Here is an 8,301-nt window from a genome sequence, read left to right on the forward strand (position 1 = left end):
AGGGCTGACGAGACGTGAGACGTGCGGATCCAAGTGCAAGCTTTTATTTACAGGCATGGTCGTAAATACAGGCAGGGTCGAGCAATGGCAAACAGGTATGGCAGGGACAAGACAAAGAGTAAACAAAGACAAGCCTGGGTCGACGATCGGCGAACAGTATCCAAAGGGGCTAGACAAGAGAGGTAATCCAAACGATAGTCCAGGCAGGGGAAAACACAATCCGACAAAGGCAAGGCAAGGCAAGGCAAGGCAAGGCAAGGCAAGGCAGACTAGACTAGACTAGACTAGACTAGACTAGACTAGGGAAACTAACAGGGGCTCTGTAGGGCAGCGATAAATGCATACAATACTCGGCGGAGAGGGAGAGAAAGTCCAAGGCTTATAAAGAGTGTCTGATTGGATACAGCTGTGTGCGTGTGATCAGGTGAGCGTGTGATTAGTGAGATGGCTGATGGGAAATGCAGTCCATTGTGATGTGTGGTGTGAAAGTCAATATGATGGCAGGGCGACCTCTTGTGGCAGTCGGACAGAAGGGCAGGCCCAGGATTCGTAACAATCATGTGGTAATTTAGATTTAAGGGCAGCCTTTAATGCCAAGTCTCTCTGTTTCATTAACTTCAGAGATGTTCATTTAACCACGGCAAATGTATTTTATTTGAGTAAGAGACATTTTTATGAAATTCATTTTTAGTCTTGTTAACTCTATCCATCATAGTATTAAACGCTTACTCTATATCCCCAGACTGTAGAACATCATTCCAGTCCAGGTGCTTTAATTTCTCCTCAAATTGACCGACTAGGGATTTTGGTATAATATTAAAAAAAGCTTTTACCTTCTTGTTTATATAAAAATCGTTGTTTTGTCAACTTTCTTACAATTAAGGTCAAATTGTGGTCAGACATACCGGGTACCAAATTATAACATTTTGTAATTCTTTCAGGTTTATTACTAAAAATTAAATCTATCTGAGTTTGTATCAATTTAGTAACCCTAGTTGGACCAAGGATCATTTGTGTAAGATTATACTGATCTGATATACTTTTGAGTTGATATCTCTTAGTTTTTTCCATCCAGTTTATATTAAACTCACCTAAAACGATTAGATTCAGTTTTTGAACCTATTTCCTTTAATACGGATTTCAATTTGTCATAAAATATTTTTTGTAGAATTAGGGGGTCTGTATAATCCAACCACAGTAAAAGACATTTGGGGAGATAAAACAATAGAAACAATAATACTTTCTAAGTCTTGCATGGAATTAACTTCTACACATTTAAAATAATTACGAACATACAAAAGGACTCCTCCCTCCTCTACCTAATTTTCTATCTTTTCTAAAAACATGATACCCAGGTACAGCAAAAGCGGTCCTTGGTGATAACTCAGTTAGCCATGATTCCGAGAGGAAAAGAAAGTCCAAATTCGAACCCATTAGCAAACCTTCAATTTGCTCAGTCTTTGATACAATACTTCTAATATTCAAATGTCCGCCGAACAGTCCTTTGGGTTTTAATCGTTTATCCCACAAGACTTTAGCCTGGTTTACTGGTTGAAAGAGTTCAAACTTCCTTTTAGTCATCATTCTACTGAAGTGTTCTTTATGTATACAGCCATTCAGGTTAAGAATAGTATTTTTTACTATTTTTACAAACTCATGTGTATCTGGCTAAAGTGGATTTACAAATAGGTTGTCGCTTCCTTGATGTAATTCGGTGGTGTTTACAAACTCCGGTGTATCTGGCAAAAGTGGCTTTCATTCAACTTTGCAAACTGGTCCCGGTCACCTGCCAATAAAATTGTAACTAGCAGGTAGCCGGTTAGCCTGTAGCACGGGCTTGGAGATTTTATCACAGAGCGTGGCCGGGCAGCAGTTGGTATATTAGCCCTTCCATTGTTCAGGATATTTGAATATACAGCTTGATGGCTCCACTGAGCGAAGACAGCAAGGTCTGCCCGCTCAACACCTCCAACTCGGCCCGACCAGCAGCCTCCATGCGCCATATTTCCACTAAATTGCCTTAATCCAATTCCAGTTCTCGGTTTGAAGTTTGATTTTCAACAAAAACCATTCTTATTGAAATTTGTCTTGTACTTGTATTTGGTTTTGACCGAGTAAACTCCTGCCATAATGCGCGTCCACTCCCAAATTATGTTTGGCTAATCCTTACTTGCGGCGTGTTATCTATCAATTGAAACAGACGTGCGTAATTAAACATCTAAAGTTTTACAACACGCACCTGTGATTGCAGTGGTCTTCTGGGGCTGCGAACTTTGCCTAAAGTTCACAGATCAAAGCATCTCCATTGCATCTATTTTATGACATACACCTGCGAGTGTGAACTTTATCAGAAGTTCACTGGAATTGTTCACTGACTGGTCAAAGGATGTGTTCCCTTTTGAACCTTTTACGACAAACATCTGGCGAAGTTAAAAGTTAGGTAAAGCTGAGAATTGAGCATTTAGAATGAATTTATAATCTATTGGAATGTGGCTTCAAACTGATGTTCAGGATGAGATAGATAAAGAAGTCGTTGATAACAACAAACTTAAATAAATAGAGGTCCCCAAAGATGATTGGTTTAATAAGATGGTCTATGCTGTAGGAAAATGTTGTTAATTTAGTTCATTTTACTTAGTTTTGTTATTTATTTTTTCACTCATATATTTTTCAACCCTCAACACAAACATACACCGCAAATGCAAACCGGCACGCAAACACACACACACACACACAAACATACCGTCACAATTCAGCTGGGGCAAGGAGCGAGGAGATGAGGAGAGTATTCTATAATCCTTTTATTGAGGACAACACCAGGAACATGGAACTCGTGGGGTAGACAAACAGAATGATGATTAAGACCGGACACAGAGGCAGGGAAGCAAAGGACTATTAAAGGCTGGGGAAAACTAGATAATTAATAACAAACGGCTAGGGACTAGCCTCAACTAATGATGACACCAAACAAGGACAGGAACAGGAAGACCAAATAAGGGCACGAGAGGAGGGGAAACACAAGACACAGAGACAAAGTCTGACACATACACGCAAAACACAAACACTCAAACAAACAATCCTACAGTTAAACATTTAGACTTTCATGATGTGTTATACAAACCTTTTACAAATAAAAACTTTTAGAATCACACGGGGTATCTCTACAAGATTATGAAAAGCAGTATGATTAAACAATGATATAACTTTCATTTTAACAAGTTTTTTATATCTTTCAAACCTAAAACCATGATGAGGATTAGAAGCAGGCAAACGATCCTCTGATTAATGCAAGACACTTACAGAGATTTTTCTTTATGAATTAGACCTATATTAGACTGAAAATTAGTTGTCATAAGGTTGTTTGCAACAAAAGTAATTCTTAAACAAGGTGCCACAAATGTCTCACAGAATCTTTACAACAAATTAGACTTTCTTTCTCACTTAAAAAAAAAGTATTATTAACCATGGTGTTTAAATGCAACATATTTATTTTTCACAGTATAATGTTTTATTTTATTAAAATAAAAACAACTGTAGATAGGTTTATTTTACTAAGAATTGATCAAATAATTGACAGAGGAAATAATTCAAATAAACGATAAGTCCAACTTATCAACACTGCCTGATGTGTCTGACGGTTTGTGACAAATATCTTACTGATACAGGTGTGTTAAGATGTTAAGTATGTGTAAAACATATGTAAAGTTCAATATTACTGTTAAAAATAGTATAACAAAACACAAACACTCGCATAAAAACCAAACACACACACACACTAAAACATCCCCCTATACAGTTAAACATTTAGACTTTTATGATGTCTCATACAAACCTTTTACAAATAAAAAACTTAGAATCATACTGGGTATCTCTACAAGATGATGAAAAGCAGTATGATTAAACAATGATATAACTTTTGTTTTAACAAATAAGTTTTTAGATCTTTCAAACCTAAAACCATGATGCTCTAAAGCAAGCAAGAAGCAGTCAAATGATCCTCTGATGAATGCAAGGTGGTTACAGAGATTTTCTTTATGAATTAGAGCTAAATCAGACTAAAAATTTGTTGTCATAAGGTTGTTTGCAACAAAAAAAATTCCAAACCAGGTGCTACAAATGTCTCACAGAATCTTTACAACAGATTAGACTTTCTTTCTCACTTTAAAAATGGTATTATTAACCATTTTTAAATGTATTGTGGGGGTTAAATGTAGCATTTTTTCACAGTATAATGTTTATTAAAATAAAAACAACTGGTCTATATAGGTTTATTTGACTTAGATTTGATCATGGCTTAAGAGAGAAGAGCCATGGGGGCAAAGTAGCTAGATTCACCAACTGGACACAAGCTGGGGTCTGATCAGCCTCAGCTGGGTCGCCTGGATGAGGGTGTATGATGTTGAAAGACCCGAAACACCCAATGATTCCAGGAACATCACTGAAGATGTGTCCAGTAGCATCAGTAGATGTATATGTACAGCTTTAATCTGATTTAATCAGTGACAACCAGGAAAGTCTGGTTGGCAACCACGAAAAGTGTGGTGACGACTGGAGAGTCAGTGACAGCTCGGAGAGACGGCAACCGGTGCAGTACGGGCTAGCAACCCAATCTGTGTCTTCGGTGAGGGGGACCCCCATAAAAGCTACGATGAACCTAAGGAAAAAATACCCCCAGGGGTGCCCGAGAGGGGGGGAGGATGAGCACCCCAACCGGACGGATTCAATGATATTAGACCAAGGCAATGGACAAACGAATACGAGCAAGCAGTGTACATGTGGCAAGAGCTGTAAGAACGAGCGAGGCCTAAAGATCCACCAAGGGAAGATGAAGTGTCTGGTGGGGACAGGACCAACACAATGCACAGGTGTCCAACCTGGTGAGTCGCAGGAGGAGCCAGGCCCGGAATCACCCCACAGTGCCCAGAACTTCCAAGTGTCGCAAATGATTCCTTCCAGCACCAAGTCTAAGAGGAGGCGGATCAAGTGGCCAGCAGTGAACATGACCTCACTGTGGAACCAGTTTGATATCGACGTTGACCAGATTCTGGAGGCCACGATGAGGGGAGATGTTGACAAGAAAATGCAAGCCATGATAGCGATTATTGTCAGCATCGCATCTGAACGGTTCGGTGAAGAGGTGAAGGAAGGAGGCTCCAAAGGATCTCACTCAAATAACCAACATGAGGAGAGAATCCACAACATCAGGCAGGAGATGAAGACCCTGAAGCGACAATACAAGCAGGCAGGAGAGGAGGAGCGCACTGGGCTGGCACAGATGATGTGCATCCTATGAAAGAAGTTTAGGATCCTATGCCGGGCAGAGTGGCACCAGAGGCGCCGCCGCGAAAGAGCCCGGAAGCGAGCTGTATTCATTGCCAACCCCTTTAAGTTCACTAAGGAGCTGTTAGGACAGAAGCGTAGCAGCCAGCTGGTCTGCTCTGAGGAGATCGATCACCACCTGAAGGAAACATACAGCGACCCAGCGAGAGAACAGGAGTTGGGAGAGTGCAGCACTCTGATAGATCCTACAGGGCCAAGTGTGCAGTTCAACATGGCAGAGCTGCAGCTGAAGGAGGTTCGAGAGGTTGTCGGGAAAGCACGAGCAACCTCTGCTCAAGCATCAAGCGGCACTTCGTACAAAGTGTACAAGAACTCTCCTAAACTCCTGCTGCGCCTGTGGAAGATATTGCGTGTCATCTGGAGGAGGGGCAGGATTCCAGATCAGTGGAGAGTTGCTGAAGGGGTCTGGATTCCAAAGGTGGAGAACTCCAAGAAGATAGACCAGTTCCGCATCATCTCCCTGTTGTGTGCTGAAGCTAAGATCTTCTTCAGTGCTGTCTCCAACCAGCTGTGCACCTTCCTCTCAAAGAATAAGTTTATCGATACATCAGTTCAGAAGGGGGGAATCGCAGGAATGCCTGGATGCTTGGAACATACAGGTGTGGTGACGAAGCTCATCAGAGAGGCCAGAGAGAACAAGGGCAATCTGTCAGTGCTGTGGCTCGATCTAGCAAATGCACATGGCCCAATACCACACAAGCTTGTGCAGCTCACTCTGACAAAACATCACGTCCCTATTAGGGTCAGAGACCTCATCGCTGACTATTACAACAACTTCAGGATGAGAATATCTTCAGGAGCAGTGACATCAGGCTGGCACAAGATCGAGATCGGTATAATTACGGGCTGTACCATCTCCGTAATTCTGTTCTCCCTGGCCATGAATATGCTCACAAAGTCTGCTGAACCAGAGTGTAGAGGGCCCAAGATGAAGTCAGCTCAACGTCAGCCACCGATAAGATCATTTATGGATGACCTCACAGTCACCACAGAGTCAGTACCAGGCTGCCGGTGGATTCTAAAGGGTCTCGAAAAGCTATTGGAGTGGGCACGGATGCGTTTTAAACCAGCTCGAGATCAATGGTGCTGAGAAGAGGAAAAGTAGATGACAAGTCCTGGTTTAGTGTTGCAGGGGTAACAATCCCGACCATCACCAAGAAGCCTGTCAAGAGCTTAGGCAAGGTGTTTGACAGCACCCTGAGGGACGCAGCATCCGTCCAGTCAACATGCATTGAGCTGGACAGATGGCTGAAGTCAGTGGACCGGTCTGGATTGCCAGGGAAGTTCAAAGCTTGGCTATACCAGCATGGAATTCTTCCCAGGATCCTGTGGCCACTCCTCATCTACAAAGTGCCAATCTCGACTGTGGAAGTCTTAGAATGGAAGGTCAGCAGCCACCTCAGAAAATGGCTGGGGCTTCCAAAAAGTCTAAGCAGTATCGCACTCTATGGGCACCGCAACAAACTGCAACTGCCACTTAAGTCCTTGGAAGAGGAGTTCAAGGTAATGAGAGCCAGGGAAGTGTTGCAGTATAGAGACTCAAGCGATCCAAAGGTGGCAAAGGCTGGAATTGAAGTTAGGACTGGTCGGAAGTGGAAGGCTGGTGGGGCTGTTTGACAAGCAGAGGCAAGATTAGATCACAACAGGCTGATGGGAGTGGTAGCAAGAGGCAGGACTGGACTGGGTTCCTTTTCAACTCCTCACATTGATACCATCAAAGGGAAGGAAAGGCGTTGCCTAGTCCAGGAGGAGGTGAGAGCAGTGATCGAAAAGGAGAGAACCTGCAGGACAGTGGGAATGAGGCAGCAGGGCGCCTGGATACAATGGGAGAACGCGAGGATGACATGGAAGGTGACATGGGCGGAGCTGTGGAAGGCAGAGCCACAGCGGATCAAGTTTCTCATCCAGGTGGTATATGATGTGCTTCCTAGCCCATCAAATCACATATGGGGCAGGGTGGAGTTACCGGCATGTCCACTGTGCTCCAGCTGTGGAACACTAGAGCACATTCTGAGTTGCTGCCCAAAGGCACTGGGAAAGGGGAGGTATAGGTGAAGACATGACCAGGTGCTGAAGGCCATCGCTGAAGCCATTACCACAGTAGTCGAGTGGGCCAAGCGCTCCCGCCCCTCCAAGCAAGCTGTCACCTTCATCAGAGCTGGAGAGCAGCCAAGACCAGCTGAAAAACATCTACAGGCATCCTGGCCACTGCGAGGGACTGGCAGCTGTTGGTGGACCTGGAGCAGCAACTCAAGTTCCCCAACCACATTGTGACTACCACCTTAAGAGCAGACGTTGTTCTCTTTTCTGAGTCCACTAAACAAGTGGTTCTGTTGGAGTTAGTCCCTTGGGAAGACCGCCTGGAAGAGGCTTTTGAAAGGAAGCTTGCCAAGTACGAGGGACTGATCAGCGAGTGACGACAAGCCAGATAGAGAGCAAGGTGTCTCCCAATCGAGGTCGGAAGCAGGGGCTTTGCAGCCTGATCCTTGTGCAGAGCCTTCAGTCTGTTTGGTAATTGATAGAGTGAGGAGGAGAAGATCTATCTATAATATCACCGAAGCAGCAGAGAAAACCTCAAGATGGCTATGGCTTAAGAGAGAAGATCCATGGGGGCAAAGTAGCTAGATTCACCAACTGGACACAAGCTGGGGTCTGATCAGCCTCAGCTGGGTCACCTGGATGTTGAAAGACCCGAAACACCCAATGATTCCAGGAACATCACTGAAGATGTGTCCAGTAGCATCAGTAGATGTATTTGTACAGCGGTCAAATAACTGATATAAGAAACATGCAAATATTCAATAAGTCCATCTTATCACCCCCAAACTGATGTGTCTGATGGTTTGTGATGACATAAATATCTTACTGATACAGACGTGTTAAGATGTTAAGTATCTGTAAAAATAGTTTAAAAAGTCAGTTTTTAGCTTTCATGTAGGATTCATGTCCACGCTCAAGTGG

General features: G+C 43.3%; 1 pseudogene; it reads left to right on the forward strand.

The window, feature by feature from the left end:
* Nucleotides 1–4,978: 4,978 nt before the first annotated feature.
* LOC131532855 (uncharacterized) lies at nt 4,979–7,965 on the forward strand (annotated as a pseudogene).
* Nucleotides 7,966–8,301: the final 336 nt, after the last annotated feature.

Source organism: Onychostoma macrolepis, chromosome 24 (assembly GCF_012432095.1).
Source record: "Onychostoma macrolepis isolate SWU-2019 chromosome 24, ASM1243209v1, whole genome shotgun sequence".
Classification (NCBI taxonomy): Eukaryota; Metazoa; Chordata; class Actinopteri; order Cypriniformes; family Cyprinidae; genus Onychostoma; species Onychostoma macrolepis.